The 18,708-nt window shown below is 40.9% G+C and overlaps 1 long non-coding RNA gene across 1 annotated transcript; it reads right to left on the bottom strand.

The window, feature by feature from the left end:
- Window positions 1–5,179: 5,179 nt before the first annotated feature.
- On the bottom strand, window positions 5,180–18,277 carry LOC140224067 (uncharacterized). Its single transcript, XR_011899304.1, has 2 exons — window positions 12,395–18,277; window positions 5,180–10,163 (listed from the first exon to the last, which is right to left on the bottom strand). It is a non-coding gene; the product is annotated as an uncharacterized lncRNA (long non-coding RNA).
- Between the last annotated feature and the right edge of the window lie 431 nt (window positions 18,278–18,708).

The raw sequence follows: 18,708 nt of genomic DNA, 5'->3' as shown, positions 1-18,708 counted from the left end.
CGCACGGGCATTACACCCGTGCAAATGCTGAGGATTGCATGATGTGACTTGTCCTTACATCGAATTTAGCTGAAAGAATGTCCGATCGTGGCCGTTTTCAGCCCGAAAAAGTGACGATTGTTCGGCCAAAATTGCTGACTGATCAATCGTCGGGTTTTCCGGCTTAGAGTGCGGGCACCGCCCCGGGCAACTTTCCGGAGTGAGTTGCGTTTTGGATCCGGGTGAGATGAAGCGTGGTTCCGGTCTTAAGCTGAAGTTGGCGTTTGGCCCGTTTCTCTCCTCCCCCCCCCAACTCCCAGGGGAGATGTGGCTGAGTTGGGACGGGTTTGAGTAGGGACAGTTTAGTTCTTTCATATGACAGTTGGCAGCAGGACGTCGATTTTTGGTGTGGTGTTACCCCTGAGACATCCAAGTAAACAGACCTGCTCGCAAAGTCGGTACCTCCTCGTGGTTGTGAGCGGTAATCCGTGACGGACGACTGTGCCGTGGGCCGACCCAGTCCTCTCCGTGCGGAGCTAACACCGACGTCTGACCCGTTGGACCCGCCACCCAGGAGGGCAGACGGGCGGACAGGGCAGCCTCCCCTCGTCTCTCCGGGCCGGCAGAAGGTCTGCCCATTCTCACACCGACCGATGCCCTCGGGGAGCGACGGCGGACTGTCACTTACCCTCCTCTGGAGGGCGTAGGGGCGAACTACCTTTCGGCGGAGACGAGCGAGGGACTCGTCACATCGAACCGCCGGGGCGCCTCGCGGGCCTAAGGGGGTTACATCGGTATACCGCCCGCGGGGGACAGCCCCTGAACTTGGCCTCCGATGCGGGGGGTGGCCTGGGCTCGGTTTCACCGAGGTCCCATCCTGGCCGCTGCGTTGCCAGACCGCCTGAATACCCGAGCTGCGGGCAGAAGGCCGAACGCCGGACCCCTTTGGCCGCAAGGCTTGGTGCTGCGCAACAACCGTGCGTGGTGCTCCGCGCACGACAGTCTATGATTCGCTCTGGGCCGAAGGCCCGAAGAGGGAGTACACCGACGGGGGTCTCTGTCTCTGTCCTGTCGTTTGGCCGTGAGGCAGGGGCCGCAGCTCGCGGTGCGCCCACCGGGGGCCGAGCAGGGACCGCTTGGCGGGACGGACCAACCGGCGAACCGCCTCACCCGGCCGACGGCGTCATCCGCCGGCCGGGCCTGGGCCCTGCCCGGAGGAGTCTCGAGCTCCGAGGCGGGATCGCAAAGGTGGCCCGTATCTTAACCTGCTTCCGGACACGCGCCTTATGACGCGCGTGCTTTTCTGACTAACGAGCGCTCGGCGGCGGGCGACTTGGTGACGCGAGTCGCTGTCTTGCCGGGGCAAACGACTCGGGGCTTCTAACCGCTAAGTATTGAAGCGGGCCGACCAGATCGGCCCGCGAGAACCCGAGCCGAGTAATGGAGCGAGCCTGTCTGGCGGGCGAAGACTCTGGTGTTCGCTGACAAACCGGGGCTATGCCCGAGGCCAATACCGCGCTATCTGTGTACCCCAAACTCTGAGGCCTCGGGCTCGGACCTCGGCGCCGAGGGGTTAGCGAGGCTGCTCGCCGATCGTGGTAGACGCCGCCTGGCCTCCGTAGCCGTCGGGCGGGTCTCCGGTGCTAAATGCCGGCTGGCTCGTTGGCGGGTGATTTCGCCCGCCGCTTAAGTCCTTGGTGGAGGGCGGTCGTTAAGGGACTCCAATAAACGGACCCACGTAGGCTCGTCTGGAGAAGACCGTTCCCCCTGGCGCTAGGAACAGCGTGTGCTGAGGCCTACAGTACGTCAACCACTCAAACTCAAGTAAATAGACCTGAAAACGGGACCCACTCAGCATGATATCTTAAAGCAATGTTGTTATTTGCTGACATATGTTGATGTAATGTTACTAATAAGAATGGAATGTTAAATCAGTATTGTCAGGATAAGACTGACAATATCAACATTGATGTAAGCTTGATAGACCGGCAATCAAGGAGATGTCAAGAAGTGTCAACCTGATAACAATGTTGACGGGGGAATATCAATATTATGTATGATTATTGTAATATTACTTCAACCTTACTATCAATGTTGTTGCAATGTTCAGACAAGTCCCTGGCAGTAGCACATCAACATTGATGCAATCTTACCTCATTCTTACTAAGATGGATATAATATGGCTGCAATGTTGATGTGTAAGATGTGCAGTATTATACTAAGATTGTATTAAGGTTCTATGCTGAGTGGGGAGTGATTGGCCGTGTTTTGCACTTTTCAGGCGAGATTGCTCTTTTTTGGAGCCTAAAAGCTCGTATATTTTTTTTTAGAAAATGACGTGTGGTTCTCAGAGATTTAAACATTTTGCTGATGTTTTTGTACCAATGTTGAGGGCAAATCTTCTGTCATTAGTTCCCTTTTACGTTTTCTTCCATATTCCTAACCTCAAATTCTCACCATCAATATTTACGCGGAAGGACCTTCCAGTCTGAGTTGGGACAATGCAGTGGTGGAAGAGTTGGGACGGCCCAACTCATAGTATGTAGGTTCTCTTCCAAAGTGTATTGAAGTTTAGTTGAGTTGTGTTTTTTTTTCATTGGTGTTTCGGTGATTGTTAATGAAAATTTTTCTGCATAATTCATAGACAGATGATATGATGTGACAGTAAAAAAAAAAACCGCACTGGGTGAGCTTCCTCTTAGCATTGTAGAAAATGTATACTTTCTTAACAGTCACAGTATATTGGTTGGGTGAGTAAGCAAAGCACTTCTTTTTAGTAAGGATATACAATGGAGACTTCCATAAGAGGGTGAGGTAAGGATTTGTTCCATGTTTAAATATTTTTTTACTTGTTTATGTGTGTATTTCTTTTCCGTCTTTAGAGAGGTCTGAAGAAAAAGGAAGAAGTTATTTTTAGAATATTCATTATAAGGTAATTCTGTGATGTATGAAGAAGAAATGGAAGAATTTGTTCCTCTCATGGATGGGGAAAAGGTTTTTGTTATCAGAAAATGAGCAAGGCGTTCATTGAAAAATTCAAGCATTGTGTGGATTGAGAGAAGATTGTGAAGTGTGATAACGTATCAAATGACTTCCTCCTGAAAAACTGTTCAAAAGATGAAATCAAGAAAATACATCTTTCTCGTCGATTGATTCATTCTAGATGCGAATGAATTTTATGAAGTGGAATAGGCATCCTGGGGGGCACCACTTCAAAAAAAAAAGCACAGGCTGCCCTATTTTTGTGGTGATACCTTTCTCGTGGTATTATAAAAAATTACACTTCCTGAACAGTCAAAGTAGAATTATTGGGAGAGTAAGCACGGCACATCCTCATGGTAAGGAGATTAAATGTTCACTTCCTTAAGAGTCAAAGGTAAGGCTTCGTGTTATGTAAAAATAATTTATTCATATGGTTAAGGGTGAATTTCAGTTCGATTCGTGGTTTTATTTAACCTTGTTCACCGTTAGAATTTCCTCCAATTCCACCACATCCTGCTCTTTACTTGCCTTTCCTTGTCTTTTCTCTATTTATAGGTCTTCTGCTTCGACAACAATTCAAATTACCTGCCCAAGCTACTTTTATCCAGTTTTCCCCAGAACCTTACCCGTATACGGGATGGACGTCGCCGCAAATGGGTCCAATTTCAAAATTTTGTAGATTCTCAAAAAGTTATACAACACTCAAAATTGGGGGAGGAGGGGCCCCTTGCATCCAAAAAGGTACTTTAGTACCTCCTAAAGCCCTTTTGCCTCAATCGTTCGCCCCTAAAACAAAAATTTTGGTCTATACAAAAATTAGCACCGCTGCTCCTTCTTTTCCTATGAAAATATACAATTGACGTCATTTGTAGGTTCAGCGTGACGTATTTAAGCTTTTTCCTTCGAGGTACGTTCGTGACTTATGTCTTTGTTCGTAGGTGTAATTAAATATCGTGTGATATACAGTTTCATTAGCTGTTTATTGGATGTGAACCCTGCCGTAGACTGAAGGACATACAGTGTGTGGCTCAGGATGTTTACCTAGTTCAGGAAAGTAGTTTTGTCTGTAGATATGTTGGCTTCAATACTTATCAGTTTCATAATTAAATGGGATAGAGGGGGCTTACCTACAAAGTAAAAAGCGGAAATCAAAGGGTGTGCAGTACGTGTGGGTGTCCTTGGGGAAGATGCGATATTACTATCTTACAATGTATTAGTTTTGCTTACGGGAAGGAATGACGTAAAAATGGACGTATTTCTATCAAACGGAACTAAGCGCCAATTTGAGTTCTTTTTGAGGAATTTAGAATCCCGGATAGCGCGTTCTGTCAAACGGACCTAACCGCCATGGAAAAACATTGCCAGTATAGGACGGAATAAGCCGAACGCCCGATTCCGCCGCCAATCCAAGCCCCCCTCTACCTTCCTCACCCTTTGGCGCTTAGGTCCGTTTGATAGAAATACGTCCCAATGGTGAGCAGCTCCGGATTTTTTTTTTTTTCAGAAAATATTGTAAAATATCAAAACGTGTCGAATGACTTCATTCTGGAAAATTGTCCTAAAGATTAATTGTATGATGGTTACATAGGCATATAGATCTTTTGTGATGTAAACTAATAATATCATCTAGTGGAATAGGTCTACTGGGTACCATTTTAAAAAAAACGCGCTGATAACCCTACCTCTAAGGTGGTGTGGAAACGGGTTTCTTCATAGCAATACAATCGTGTGTAAACACTTCCTTATAGTACCTATTGGATAGAAATGTGAGGTTAAAATCACTTCCTTATTTTAAAACTAGTCGTGATTAGCTCGCTTTGCGAGCTGACATGTCTAGCCGGGGAGTGCCCCTGGACCCCAGTTCTACGCTTCGCGACGAACTTGCGACTCGCTCCGCGAGCCGCCACCGCCCCGCACAGTTTTTAACATTGATGAGGAGACAACATCCATGTCTTAATCTTCTTTTTCACCAAGTTTTACAGAAATTGATGTTCTAGGAGTCCGGACCGCGTTTTCGTTTGGGGCCGCCATCTTGGATTAGGAAATGTTGAAAATCTGACCAAATATGCGAGTTTTCCGTCGAAATACACCGCCTAATACCGAATTTCACGAAAATCGATGGATCGGAAGCCGAGATAACAATTTAGACCACGTTCGCCATTTTTGATTTTTGAATTTTGAAAATCGGACCTAAAATTCTAATTCCCCGTTGAAATACACACTGAAAAAAATGTTTCCTAAATACAAGGTGGAGCCGTCTTAGACCAAGTAAACTGGATACTTAAAAAGTATCGACAAGAAACGGAGGTTTGAACTAAGACAACGGAGTTACCTTGGATCAAGAAATAGCGTTTTCTCAATCCAACGCTCCACGTCCCCTTAAAAGAAGAAAGCGTTTACTTAAAAAAAGGAAACATTCCATGCCGTGAAAATATTTCCTAAATTTAAGAAGTTATCGTTGGTTTGAAGTGAGTATCCGTCGTATTGATCTAGGTAAACTGTTTACTTAGAAATAGGAAACAGTTGCGTAACTCCCACGTGCATTTACTGGCTTCAAGTTAATGGTTTGTTTAAAATTAGTAAACGGCGTGTTGGACGGGAATGCGCGTTTATTGTATTGAAACCAACTGTTGTCTTAGAATTAGTAAACGGAGACGCCCGGCATGAATGGATGTTGCCTAACTCCCAGGCGTGTTTACTTATTTCTAGCCAATTGTTGTTTTAAATTTAGTAAATAGTCACTGCAGGTATGCACACTGCACCCATATCATATGTATTATTATTGATCAATATTAGCAAAAAATGGTTTAATTTATCGAATTTTTGATGAAAAAAATTTTCAATTGTATATCTGCAAGTATCGAAGACTCGACATGGCAAGTACCGACTTGCAAATTTTGGCCAACCTATCGGGATTTGAACCTGGGACCTACAGTTTACGAACCTAATACCCTACCTACTTAGCCATCGGGGCTTATGTCTACGTCGGCCGAATTTACACTATATAAGTCATTGACTTAGGCTCTCACCATTATTGTGATAGTGAATATGTGCACTGAGAAAAAACTATGGTTTATAAACCTATTAGAGGTAAATATGGAACACCTATAATAGTCGTAAATAAACTAATGATTCTCGGTCTGTGAACCATACTAAGGTCTCTGTACCTAATTAAGGTACAGAGACCATAACTAAGGTATATGTGCTATTATTATATGTAGAGGTACTACTATTAGTGGTGTTCCATATTTACCTCTAATAGGTTTATAAGCCATAGTTTTTTCTCAGTGTGTGAGACCTGATGGGTTAAGATTTTTTGAACCCGAAAAGATGAATTTGGAGCAAAAAAGAACGTGTTACTGTTGTCACTTTTTTTACGTTTATTTTTGTTTCTTTCCCATCTTATATTAATTTTTAATCTCTTTAAAAAGAATTTAAAGCAATGCGCCTTTTTTAAAGTTTTCTCTCTTCATTTTTTCTTGAAGAATCGCTGACTTTAAAAAAATAAGAATAAAGAATGAAACTCTTCGAAAATGTTTGTAACACAATAACTTTTTATTTTTGATGACTGAGATTGTTACATTTTTTAAATATTACTAGTTCTATTCAATTCGATTATAATATTCAAGACTATTCTGGACCATTTATTAGACTTTTCTATTTCAATTAGAATATTAATAGTTCTATTCAATAGTTCTAATTAATTCACATCGGGCGGAAAAGGAAGAATGTGAGCACTATAAAAGAAACATTAATAGTTCTAATTCCTTACTTTAAAAAATAAGATTTGAAAAATAAGCTTTGAGATTTTCTGGATTAAGGCATCTTTTTCCGTGGACAGTCACAATTTATTCATAAAAAAAGTTCAATCTTCAATTACTCTTATATTTTACTCAGTTTACGTAATCACACGCGTGACGTTCTAATATTTTATTGTATAGCTGCACTTCATTTTCGTTACACTCTCTAAAGTTGATAGGAAGGTGGTAAAGAAGTGCTGGATCCACCCTATTTTGCAGGGAAACAAGGTAAAAAGGGTCAAATGCTTCAATTACGGTAAAAAATGTTGAGCTCTTTATGAGTATCCGTACAAGACTGTGGAGGGAGGGGGGGCGGAAAGATCGGTCCCGACAGGCCCTTCGACCCAAAATTTCCCCGGACACAAATGAATCAAAGTTTTAAATATCAACAATTTTGCACTCGCAAATTCTTTTCGAAAATACAGAAAAAACTGTATTTTGTTTTCGATCCACTCCATCGTTGCGTTCATAAATCAAAGGGACCCGGAAAATCGATATTGAACAGTGTAAACACTACGTAGCAGCAGAGTTATTCGAATATCTTCATCTGTCAACTTGGTGGGTGACACGCTGAAAAGTATGATTCTCTCCACATTTTTTTAATTTCTTCCTCGGCCCTCAGCATAAGCATGCATTTTATTTGACCCTTTTTAATTCTATCTGCGAGGGATCTTTCATTCATCAGGACAGGAAAAGTAAGGAAGAAAATAAGTAAAAATAATTGCGATTTTTTAGTGTGAGGAAATACATTGTCCGATGAAACTGAACTGAGGCAATGCAAAAAACTCCCGGCTTCAATCTAATTAGGTATTTAAGTCCTCTTTATGAGGCCCCCTTCATTTAAAAATAAAAATTAAAACTTCAAATGCACAGTGCCGATCTATTTAGAACAACGCAAATATTTCCTCTTCCTCTCCTTCTTTACTTCTTTATTTATTTAATTTTTTGTCGACGCCGAGCATATGAGTGATTTCTCAAAGGACACATTAAATGAATTTCTCCCTAAAGAACAATTATTTTGTAGACAAATATAATGGGCATCTTGATTTTTTAACTTCCGTCTCCTTTTATTCCGTCATAAATGGTGTTGGTTTAAGCAGATGCTAACGGCATCTGGCAGCAATTGCATGTATCATTCTCATAGGAGGCGTCACCATCCGGTTTACTAATTTTAAGGAAACTGGTTTCTTCTTCGAAGCAGAATGTTATATTGAAAGTAGGCAACCGCACATGTCCCATGCCGCATCCGTTCCCCGCGGAAGGGACTCACTCCGTTTACTACTTTTAAGGTAACTGGTTTCTTCTTCTGACGTACCGTGTTTTCTTTCATCAAACAAGCTGTTGGGTTATTAAAAGGCAACAGCATCCGGCTTATTGCATCCTCCCCCGCTGAGGGCGTTCGCCCCGTTTACTAATTCTAAGGAAACCGTTTTCTTCTTTCGACACAACGTGTTTTCTTCTACCAAGCAAGCTGTTGGGTTAAAAGAAGGCAACAGCGTCTGGCTTATTGCATCCTCCCCCGCTGAGGGCGTTCGCCCCGTTTACTAATTTTGAGGAAACCGGTTTCTTCTTTAAACGCAACGTGTTTCACTGTACCAAGCAAACTGTTGAATTGTAAAAAATCAACGGGCGTATTGCTAATTGCATCCGGTCGCCTTGAAAGGAGTTAGCCCCGTTTACTAATTTTGAGGAAACCGGTTTCTTCTTTCGACACAACGTATTTTCTTCTACCAAGCATGCTGTTGACTTAAAAAGAGGCAACGGCCGGACTCAGAAGGCGTTCACCCCGTTTACTAATTTTAAAGAAACTGGTTTCTTCATTCAAGCAAAAGTTGGCTTATTTTAAAACAACGTTTATTTTATTTAAGAAAACACGATTCGCTTGTCTCAAGCGAATCATGTTGTCTTGCATGAAGAAAACCGTTGGTTTCTTCCAAGTCAAACCCGTTTTGAAATAAGTAAAAAATCCAAGTAGACGCGTTTACTTAAATTCAGTAAATCTTTTTTTTCCGTGCACCTCCTAATACCGAATTTCATAAAAATCGATGGATCGGAAGCCAAGATAGCAATTTAGACCACGTTCGTCATGTTGGATTTTTGAATTTTGAAAATCGGACCTTAAATTCTAATTTCCCGTCGAAATATACCCCCTAATACCGAATTTCACAAAAATCGATCGATATCAGGAAGCTATATAGCATTTTAGGCCACGGCCGCCATCTTGGATTTGGAAATTTTGAAAATCTGACCAAAAGTTCGAGTTTCTCGTCGAATAATACCCGTGGATACCGAGTTTCACGAAAATCGATCGAACAGGAGCCGACCTAGCATTTTAGGCCACGGCCGCCATCTTTTGGATTTGGAAATTTTGAAAATCTGACCAAAAATTCGAGATCCCCTGAGAAAAATACCCCTGCTTACCAATTTTCACAAACATTCGTTGAAAAATACCTCCTAAAACCTTAAATTTCGTCTATAAGGCAGTGACGTCACGCAACAGGATTGAACCTGTTCGGCGCAATGCGCGTAAACAACCGCGTATCTCCAATGTAATACTACATGGAGAAATAACTTTTCGCTCTTGCGGGCATCCAAGGCAGCGGATTTGAATGGGAATAATTTTAATCAATTCCTCATTACAATAGCTAAGCGTGTACCAATTTTAAAGGAAATCGCTTCGGCCAATTTTTATCTAAGGGGGGGGGGGGGGCAGAGTGAGTGGGAACAGCAGCTTTATACAAAGTGATCCAAAAGTCCCTTCCACCCCCTCTAACTTTATACCTAATTGAGGTAAAGATTTGAAACTTGGGGGATATCCCCCAAGTTTCGTTTCGGACGTATTGACAGAATTTCTCTTTGCCGTCATATTGCTCAAAATTCAAGATCCTCCAAGTGCTGGATGAGGTTGAGGATGATCCATCCGGGTTAGATTCTCCATTCGATTGACCGGCTGCTGCTCCTGGAATTGCTGGGGCCTGGATTGAGATGCTTGATAGGGAGGCTTGTACCACGTTTAGGAAAGCCGTAAATTGTTCTTCGTTCATTTCTAACGGGTGGAGTCGAAGTTGAGCAGGAAAAGCTGGAAGGAATGCCGATTAATAAATCGCGATTGAGTTGACGCGGCCCGGGTAGCACGAGGTCATAGACGAGGTACGAGGTTGAGGTTACCTCTTCTCAAACGAAGGTTGGAGCTGGAGCCGTGATTGCGGATAAGGCACATTTTCGAGAAGTACCGGACGAGAGAAAAAAGAGAATTGGTAGATAAGTTCTAGTAATGCGAGAACATTTTTTAGAATCCTCGTCGCCAATTTGCTATAACGGAAAAACGAGAACGAGCGAAGACGTTATCACACAGCGAGTTTATTCGATAGAGAAGACAGAGTGCGCCTCCACGGCCTGACCCTGGCGGAGAGACACATCTCCGCCATTACATGTTACCAACCTATGGGATATTACAAAATCTAGGTTCAAATTTGTTTATCTTATGCCAAAATACTCGCAAATTCCAAGTTTTAGGCAAATCCATCAGGAAAAAACCGAGGTGACAATTTTCGGCCATTTTAAACTTTAACCGGCGGCCATTTTGGAAATTTCGGTTTTTTTGAAAATCTAACGTCAAATTCGTTTTTCTCGTGTCAAAATACCCCTACATACTGATTTCCGCGCAAATCCATCGACAAATAACCGGTGTGAATTTTCGGCCATTTTGAACTTTCACCGGCCACCATTTTGAAACGGTTTGAGATATTGACTTCGGGTTTGCGCGAAAAGTTTTCTTTTTTTATGTTCTTTCGAACGAGCTATCATAAAGGGGGTCTTCCTATTTGAAAATTAAAAGTTGGGGGCCGTTGGCTCCCCAAGGGGAGCCCCCTGAAAATTTTAGGCGGGCCAAAAAATAGCTCCCTTTGACCTAGGAATATCCCCCAAGTTTCAAATCTTTACCTCAATTAGGTAAAAAGTTAGAGGGGGTGGAAGGGACTTTTGGATCACCCTGTATAGAGTAATATTTACCTCCTTAAGATGTATTGACTCCTTAAGAAACTTACGGTCATCAGCCGGAGTGCAGTCGGTCACGAGTGGAAAAAACGAACTGAAGACGAAGGTATGTAGCTCCTGGTGACTGGCGCGCGCGTCTGGCGCGACATTGAATTTGTACTATGCACTTCGAGAGCTATGACCTTGGGGGTAGAATTGCATGCGTTCTATCACTTCCTTATAGAATTGGATAAAATCGGGAGGCTCTCCTTTTTTATCACTTTTGATTTGCAATTTATTAGCTTTCCGCTGCAAATCTTGCTCTGCAGTGTTGTCATGATGCGTTCATATCCAGTGACTGTGCGTCTAATCGATAGGTTCTCTCTTTTTACTCCTACTAAATTCGCCAAAAGGTGTCCCCTCGATATATACGAACACGCCTTTTACCGTTTTCGAAATTCCAACGCGTTCGGCAGATATTCGAGTTGGCTCTTTTTTCGTGAGACACCCTGTACCTATAGTAAAAGTTCGCCCGACGGAGACATAAGCCCCGATGGCTATAAGAAGGTAGGGTGTTAGGTTCGTAAACTGTAGGTCCCAGGTTGAAATCCCGATAGGAAGGCCAATATTTGCAAGTCGGTACTTGCCATGTGGAGTCTTTGACACTTGCAGATATGCAATTGAATAATTTTTTTCGTAAGAAATTCGATAAATTTATCCATTTTTTGCAATTAATTTTTTTTTTTTTTTTTTTTTTTAGATTTTTATTTTGTAAACTTCCAAAGGAATTATATACAGTATCTTTACAATGTAATAAATCAGTATACAAAGAGACAACAGAGTAGTTTCTTAATTCTTGAAAGAAAAGGAAACAGAGGTGAGTATAAGTAGTGAAACTACCACTAAATAACCCTCCCCACCCCTAACAAAAACTAACACACGTATAAATGAGTATGAAAATCAGTGATACAAATGAAAATGAAAATTAATGTAAAGATGATGTAAGAAAAGAGGAGCATAGTATACCTAATTAAAAATACAGATCAAATCGAGGAGTGGCCAGCTCCCATGGTTTGCGTCTTTTTAATCTTCTAATTTCTTTATTGTTATCTAGCAACGTAATTGCTTCCTCATTACTGTGTCTATGTAGACGAGCCTCATAGCGAGAGGAAATTTTTGTGATAAGGTCTCCCACAGGCTCAATGCCGAGATCTCTGTGGATATCCCTGTTTCGTTCATATCTTTGTGCCCCACAGATTCTACGAAGTATTTTATTTTTAAGTGTCTGGATCATCTTAATGTTCGTGGGAGCAGCCGTTCCCCATATCTGGCATCCATATGCCCAGACAGGTCTAATAAGCTGCTTATAAATAAGCAACTTATTGCCAAGGGATAATGGAGAACGACCTCCCACCAACCACTGAAGGCGACTAAATTTCCAGTTGCATTCCTGACGTTTTAGCTTAATGTGGTGTTTCCACTTCAATTTACAATCGAGATTAAGGCCCAGATATTTAGCAAAATTTGATATGGGGATGAGGACATTTCCATATTGAAAAAATAAGTTATTGTTTATTATTCGGTTTGAAAAGATCATTCAAACGAATTTAGAAGGATTCATAACTATGTCTTTCTCTTGACACCAGTCATATACCTACCCCCAAGTAGCATTTTTCAACGGAAAAATCGCGATTTTATCGCCGATAAAGTCGCGATTATCCTCGATTTTATCGGCGATAAAATCGCTAGGATCATCAACATTTGAGCGATTATCCTCGATCTTTTCGCGATTCTATTGCGATTTTATCGGCCCGAAAAAATTGCGATTTTATCGCGATAAGATCGAGGATGATCGCTCAGATGTTGATGATCCTAGCGATTGATAAAATCGCCAAAAAAAAGGGGTTAAAGTTATCAGCCGATTGCCGTTAGGTTCAGCCGTCAGGTCCTTTGACGAAGACGAGCGTAAAATCCCCGGAGCCTCCGCGGGGATTCGAACCCCAATCGCTACGGTGGAAGGCCAGCACATTGTCACTATGCTATGACCGCTATATGACTTGCGTGTGCGAATTGAAGCCTCTTATACATGGATCGGCGCTTCGCAACCTCACAACTTATGTCTTTGCGTTGACTGACACCGATTTTTCATTGGATTTTTTTTTTTTTTTTTTTTTTTTTTTTTAATTTTCCCTCCTCTGTATTTTATTTCATACCTTGAAATACGGTTGGTAAAATAAGGTTCTATTGGTAATCTCATCATTCTGTCTCTGTAAAATTACCAATAATAGTGAGATGGCAAAGTTACCGATGGACCTTGGGAAAAACGCCAATAGTTTTTATCGACTGTGGTAGAATTACCGAGATAAAATGGTAAAGTTACCGGGGATTGATTACCAATAAAAGTGGTATTCTTACCTGAAAAAATCAGTAAAAATACCGGTTTTCAGGTAAGCTTACCAGTCTGTCTTTGTAACATTATACTAATAATTGATAAAAAAAAATGAGATGGTTACTTAAGTTACCAACGGATCTCGGTAAAAACGGCTGCGGCGGAATAGAAACATCTTTCATATGCGTCATTCATGCGTTAATGAAAAATTTCAATTTATTGCAATTTTATCTCTATAAAATCGCGTTCGATAATATCGCGATTTTGTTGCAATTTATCGCGATTTTTCTCCCGATAATATTGCAATAAATCGCGACGTCGATAAAATCGCGATACATTCTCCAATTAAATCGCAATTTATCGCGATCACTGCTACTTGGGCGAAGTTAAATTTTCTTGGAGTAGGTATGTCTAGATCGAGCTACTTCTTGGGATAAATTGGACGCCGCATACGCTGTATCGTCCGCGTATTTAGCTAACATGGAATCCCGTACTGCAGGCGGTATGTCTGAGGTAAAGAGAAGATACAGCAAGGGACCCAGTACCGAACCCTGGGGTACACCTGCTAAAATAGGGAGGCTGTCTGATAACGCCTCGTCTACCCGAACTTTGAACGTACGATTCTGCAAATATGATTTTAGCAATCTGGCATGGCAGGCAGGTAAAACCTTGCCAAGCATGGAGATCAAAAGTTGATGTGAGACTTTGTCGAATGCTTGGGCAATGTCTAAAAAAAATTGCCGCACTATATTCACCTTTTTCTAACGCTTTCTCGATAAAGTTCGTTAATCTATTTAACTGTTCAATCGTTGCATGCCCTTTTCTAAAACCAAATTGTTGGGGAGGCAAGATCTTTTTTGCATTAACGACTTTTAAAAGGCGATCGATGTAAAGTCGTTCGAACAATTTTCCAGTGACTGCAAGCAGGGAAATGGGTCTATATGATGACGGTTGAGCATAAGGTTTACCCTTTTTATGGAAAAGGATTATAATTGACTCCTTAAATTGTTGCGGTATATGCTCCAGTCTGATTATTGCATTGAATATCTCTGCTAATTTGTAAACTGCTTTGTCCGGCAATTTTTTAAGAAGAAGCCCTGTAACGAGATCCTCCCCTGGGGCTTTCTTGTTTTTCCCTTTCATTATCATTTTTTGCACTTCTCCTAATGAGCACTCTGGGATCTGTAGGTTTTGATCTATTAACTGATGTTCATCAAGATCATAATGAACATTATTTCTTGTTGCATGAGGTTGCGAATGGGGTTTAAATACCTCTGCTAGATGTAATGCAAAAAGGTCTGCCTTTTCTTTATCAGAACGAGCCCAACCATTTTCCCTAGTCCTAAGTGGGGAATTGTATTGAGAGGGGCGCTTAAGATATCGGGTCGCTTTCCATAGCGAATACTCGGACGCGGGTGTAGCGTCTAGGGTTTTAATGTAAGTTGCTAGGTTATCATCGGCAATTCTAGTAGTTTCAGCTGAGACAGCTCTTGAATAGTAATTAAAAATAGACTTATTAGTTGCCGTTCTGTTGTGAAGCCAGACACGTGTTTTTTATGATGTAAAAGATATTCAAGCTTCGGTGATTTCGGAACATGAGCTGCAAAAAATTTCCTGGGAGGCGGAGTGGCTTCCCTTGCTGCATCTTGCAATACCCTAACAAAGAGCTCCAGGTCCTTCCCGAGATTCTGAGGCGTTTCTATCTTTGATACACTATATAGCTGTATCCTATCGTGTACATATTCTTTAAACAGATCCCAATCCGTTGCTTTATTATGTAGCCTATCTGGGGGACATATGGGCATGGGGCAAAATGAAATCTGATATTGCACGGGCACATGGTCTGAGGATAGATGTTCCTCTAATAATTGAACATGTACGTTATGTCTACTAATGCCCTTTATGAATCCGAAATCAATGACATCTGGGTTCTTCTTAGGGTCCGATGGATAATGAGTAGGTAGCTTTCCCTTGAGAAATAAAGTCGCCATGAAGAGATTTCGCAGCGGCAAATAAGTTTCTACCCTTAGTTGTAATAATTCTAGACCCCCAGAAGGTATGCTTCGCATTCCAGTCGCCAGCTACCACACATCTGGGTCCATATTGACTAATGAAATTCGCATAGTCTATTTCCTTATTATTAAGTCTAGGAGGAGCATAGACAGATGCAACTACTAAATTTCCGGACTCTCCCATCAGTGTGATTGCTGCCGCTTGGAATGCAGGTGCAGAAGTTATGTCATATACGTAATGTTTAATGGATGCTTTAATCAAGATTGCCGCTCCGCCGTACGCTGCATCCGCCGGGTGAATGGCATGATAAAATTTGTAGTTTTTTACAAAGAAATATGACTGACGTCATATGAGTTTCTGAAATTAAGCAAATGTCAATAGATTCATCTTGAAGAAACTGTATGAGTTCCTTTCTACGATAAACAATACCGTTCGCATTCCATGACACAACCTTGAAAATTCTCTCTTTGTTTTCTCTACTCATTATGCCTTGGGACAGCCTGAACGACCCAGGTCTATGGCGTTTAGCCGAAGCTCCATTGCCTGTTGTTGGCTCACTATTTGGCCTAACATTAGCATAATGGTCTCGAGAGTTTGCGGTATATTTAAGTTGCTGTCTGCAGTTTGCAGGGCGTTAGCGTAGCTTTTTTGACCGCTAACGGGAGGGTTGCCCGGTGAGGCCGGGGTAGTAAAACTTACAGATTTGTCATTCTTTAGTAGATTAGCATTTTGTGCTTTCTTAGTTCTGTTTAGTCTATTTTCAGCCAATTTAACTCGTAAGGGACATTCCCTGAAACTTGCAACATGATCACCCAAGCAGTTGACACATTTTGGGCTGGTTGTAAACTTAATCTTACATTGGACTGATAAATGTGGGCCGGCACACTTGACGCAAGCGGGGGGGGGGGGGGGGGCTTGACACCTAGACTGTACATGAAGGAAACCTTGACAACGACGGCATTGCACCACCTGTCCTTCTGGAACCTTGCAAGCTTCAATTTTAACAATTTGGTTATCTATATCCTTAATTTTATATACTCTATTTGAGTCCTCTCCATGTTCAAAAAATAGTTGAAACATAGGCAGTTTGCGCCGTTCAACTATCTTATTTTCCTGTCTAATTTTTGTAAGAATATTAACAGCTTTAATAATTTTAAATCCCTTGTCTCGTAGGGATGTAACAATGTCCTCTTCTAGCGTGGTAGGGTGGAGGCCCTTACACATAACCCTCAGTTCCCTAGTATTCTTATTTTCATAAGTGTACCAAGACATATCTTGGTGTTCATTTAAAGTTTGCGTAACTGCCCGATATGAGGCTTCGTCAGAGACATTCAGCTTCCAAACCTTATCTTCTACAGCTCGTAACTTATACAAAGAGGGCTCTTTAAGGGTTTTATCTAATAATGGCTTTAGCATAGCCACATCATCTATATTTAAAATTTTAATTGGTGCTGGAAGAGCCGGAAAAATCTCCTTCTCCTTGGGCTTAATAATTGGTTCCCTGGTAAAAATGATCAGTTGACGGTGTATCAGTTTGTCAACGGTGTTTTGGCGCGGAGCATCAGTAGACATCAATTGAGATCGGGTCAGTTGATGGCTTCAACTGATCTAAACTGATAAGTGGTGGCAGTTCGAAGTATCAACAGATCTGAAATGATACTTGGTATCAGTTGGTACCATGTATCAACTGATAAGACATAAATTAAAAACGCACTATCTGCTTGTGTAATTTTACGTATTTATTCAGTTTCTCACGTTTATCTCACGATTTGACGACCAGAGAGCGCTGCTGGGAATTACCGTTCTCGTCTTTCTGACACGAGGCTTAGCAGGCAGCGCTCATTCCCAAACGGTCTCCCATCTAAGTACTAACTACGCTCGGCGTTGCTTAACTTTGGTGATCGTCCAAGAGACAGAGCCACTACTCTATCCGCGCATGCGATCATAATAGACGTATTTTTGCCATTTCAGGGCCCCCACTAGAATCAATTTGACAGAGAGTGATGATTTTGTGTTGAATTTGAATCTACACTTAATTTTTTCATTTTATTTTTTAATCACTTAAAATGTAAGTGAAGTTTTACAAGTTATGTTTTCCTTAAAGATGAGACTAAGAAACACAAAATGCGAAACCAAAAATAATAATTAAAGATGTAAAAAAAGGATGAAATGATGAAAAATCAATAATCAACTTATAAGAACTTGAAAATAATCATGAAAAAAATTTGAAAACAAATAATTAAATCTTTATTGCGGGAGGGTCAAAAAAATTTCATTAACATATTTATATGAATTTCATGTGAAAAAAATAATTGATCAAGGTAATTTTATGTGTTTTCGTCACATTCTTTTCATGTAATTTTTATGTGTAAATTATGGAAAAAAATATTTTCGAGTGGTGAGCGTTGAAGAAATTGATATGTCTTTATATGAATTTTCAGTTAAGAAAAAAAATGATCGAGATAATTTTTATGTGTTTTTGCCACGTTCTTTTTGTGCAGTGATAAAATTATGTTAAAAAAAGGATCAAGTTGTCGCCGATAAGGAAATCATTTACTTAAATTCATGTAAATTTTATATGAAAAATGTTTAGTCTCCTCGAAATCACATCTTTTTTCTTTTTACATTTTTTGATATGAATTTGAAGTGAAATTCATGTAAACACTTGATTTACCAAGATTATTTTTCTTCAGTTCTACGTTATTTTTAATATATTTTTTACGTAAGTAAATGTTATTGTAATTTCCAATATTTTTACGTAATTTTACCAGGCGTGAGAAAAAAATTGAAAAGATGTACAATTGATTCCATGGTTAACGCCCTAAGGACATTTTTACGTAAAAAATATAGAAATGTATATAAATTTACGTTTTTTTAAACGTGAAAGCGTTCTAAGAGCCGTCAACCATGGGATAAATATTACATGTTTTGTATTAATATTTACGGCTTATTAAGAAAAAAAAAAGGTTAAAATTTATCTCTTTTTTGTAGTGGGAAAAAATTCTTACTGGGGATGGTATCAACCAAATATAGTATCTAGTAATATGAGATCAGTTGCGATGGGAGCGGCTCAAAAATTACACATTATACCCCCCTTTTACATGGGGGATTCTCCTGATCAAAATCACAACAAATTGAAGTAGGCATCGCACAGAATTTTTGGTATAAAATCCATGCTCCCGTGCCGACAAACCCATGGAACTGGTGTGAAGGACCGATTTTTGTGTAACAGCAAGCAGCGCTGGGTACCCACCTACGTATTGCACTGTCCTTAAACTCCTCCTTTCTTTAGCAAGTGACATAATCTTTGAACGGCCGTAGAATTTCAAATAATCAGCATTAGGTATTCGAGATTTTAAAACCATAAAATAATGCATTTACCTACCGTAGAAAAAAATTGAATGGAAAAGGGATTAAACTAATATAAATATCTCTATTGATGTAGTGGCCCTGAAAACTAGATGCCTTGATGAAGTGGCCTAGTGGGCCTTGTCAAACATGCCAACCAGATCGTCCTGTTAAAATGCATAAGTAGCCTCATTGGACTAAGTTTAAACTTGTAATTGACGT

This window comes from Bemisia tabaci, chromosome 2 (assembly GCF_918797505.1).
Source record: "Bemisia tabaci chromosome 2, PGI_BMITA_v3".
Lineage (NCBI taxonomy): Eukaryota > Metazoa > Arthropoda > Insecta > Hemiptera > Aleyrodidae > Bemisia > Bemisia tabaci.
The sequence above is the reverse complement of the archived record's forward strand: the minus strand, read 5'-3'. Positions and strand labels throughout refer to the sequence as shown.